Below are 2,355 nucleotides of genomic sequence, written 5' to 3' on the forward strand. Positions count from 1 at the left end.
TGGGATGGATAGGATAGAGGTGGAGAGACTCTTCCCGCTCAAAAAAGACAGTAGGACTAGGGGGCACAGCCTCAAGATAAAGGGGAGGCGGTTTAGAACGGAGTTGAGGAGGAACTTCTTCACTCAAAGGGTGGTGAATCTCTGGAATTCTCTGCCCGTTGAAGTGGTGGAGGCTGCCTCGCTAAATATTTTTAAGAAGCAGGTTGATGGGTTCTTGATAAGAGAGGGGATTAAGGGTTATGGGGAGAGGGCGGGAAAGTGGAACTGAGCCACGACAGATCAGCCATGATCTTATTGAATGGCGGGGCAGGCTCGAAGGGCTGGATGGCCTACTTCTGCTCCTATTTCTTATGTTCTTATGTTCTTATGAAGCATCAGATCACAGCTCCCAGATCACAGCATTCAGACCAAAGCCTCTTTACGACCTGCAACTCGTTTTAATTGATAAGTTGACCAAAAATCCCAACATGCTTAGCTCTCAGCCGGTGTAGCCATTTTAGAGCCACTTTTACCACTATTGTTGTTAAATTATTTTTGCAGCCGTTGAAGGATTGTTGTTCCCAGTCCTGAATCTTGCCACTTTCCATCATCCTCTATCAAACACTCTGTCACATTCTCTGACTGGAATGAAGTAAAAATAATATATTTGGCCAACTGCAACTGTAAAGAGAATGCAGACACGTGCAACAGGGAAGGAGCTGGCTTGCTGAGGGAATCGTACCAAACAGGTACACTGAACATTGATTGTTTCAGATGCAATACGCACTCCATTCTCTGAGCCACATAATAGTAAGCACCAGGTTCCATAGTGTAGTGGTTATCACATCTGCTTTACACGCAGAAGGTCCTGGGTTCGAAACCCAGTGGAATCAGTTCTTTTATTGGGCAAATTAAATTCAGCACGGATTTTTGAGAAGAGCAGTGAGAGCTCGCTGAGCACTCTCAAAGCAATGTTCTAAACGGTAATGTAATGCCAGAAAAAACACAAGTCTGGCAACATTTGTCAGGAGAGAAAAAAGTAGTTAATGTTTCCAGTCATCTGACTGATTCTCAGAATTACAGAGAGAGCGAAATGTGTTAGATGCTGAACTGTAGCTGGGAGAGATTACAACAAGATTTAACAACCTCAAGAACAAGGGGAAGTGATGGCGGAGCTGCATGGAAAAAAGTGTATGGATACTAATGAAAGCGTTTAACATGGACGAGAAAGGTCAGAGTCCCAAAGCATTGGGTTTTGCAGTGCAAAATAGCCCATCGTCGGCCATCAAGTTCCGACCTATTCAAATCCTATTCCTCTGCATTTGGCCCATTGCCTCGCATGCTTTGGCACTTCAAGTGCTCATTTAAAAGCTTCTGAAATGTTTTAAGCGTTCTCACAACTATTACATGATCAGGCAGTGAGTTATATGTCACCCTCTGGGTGAAAAAGAGTTCCCACAAATATCGTCTCAATTTCCTGCCCTTATAAAGTTGTTGAATCCCAGAGGCTGCAGCGTGCCCCACTGGAAGACGAGAAATTTTAGTATGTATTGTGCAAACATCACTGAATGAAATGCATGCGAATTTTAAGTACCATGGAACCAATTGCGTGATCTTAATTAGTTTTGTTTTGACAGAATAAAGACCATCTCAAATTAGCTACCCTCAATGGGTCTGGATTAAATTCAAAATCTCACAGTAACATTCAGTATGCCTTCAAAGAGCTGGGACGGAGAAGTACGTGACACTTGAAAACAAATCAAAATATTGCCATGCTTTCGTCTATCAATCTTACGACGATTGGCATGAGTTCCTTGTGGGTTCTGCGTTAGCATTATTCATCATGAAAAACACTTGAAACAACACCACACACAAGGCTGAGAACAAGACTCGATTGAAACTATCAACCGAATGTGGATTTGAACTCTAGATCCTCCGATTAAAAGGCTAACACGCTACCGACTGAGCTACTCGGACTCCTGAAATTTATTAGCTGGTCTGAACATTGCTACTGACTCCTGAAGAAGTGAGTTACTTTGCGTTGTCTTGTCGAATTCAGTACAGCTCTGTTCAGTCTGTTTACTTGCGTCCAAGTTTCTGCCTTTGTGCATCAGGAATCATCTCATTTTCTTTGTTCACTGCACCATCATCCAGATACACATCTCAAAACAATTCATATACTTCATGAGCTCTAAGAACATAAGAAATAGGAGCAGGAGTAGGCCATCTAGCCCTTCGAGCCTGCCCCGCCATTCAATAAGATCATGGCTGATCTGTCGTGGCTCAGTTCCACATTCCCGCCCTCTCCCCATAACCCTTAATCCCCTCGCTTATCAAAAACCCATCAACCCGCGTCTTAAAAATATTTAGCGAGGC

General features: G+C 43.4%; 1 non-coding gene across 1 annotated transcript; it reads left to right on the forward strand.

Annotated features, from left to right (window-relative positions):
* The first annotated feature begins 799 nt into the window (after window positions 1–799).
* Window positions 800–872, forward strand: trnav-uac (transfer RNA valine (anticodon UAC)). The gene has a single exon. It is a non-coding gene; the product is annotated as a tRNA-Val (tRNA).
* The last annotated feature ends 1,483 nt before the right edge of the window (window positions 873–2,355 follow it).

The sequence above is a fragment of the Carcharhinus amblyrhynchos genome, chromosome 13 (genome assembly GCF_965287045.1).
Source record: "Carcharhinus amblyrhynchos chromosome 13, sCarAmb.v2.hapA, whole genome shotgun sequence".
Lineage (NCBI taxonomy): Eukaryota > Metazoa > Chordata > Chondrichthyes > Carcharhiniformes > Carcharhinidae > Carcharhinus > Carcharhinus amblyrhynchos.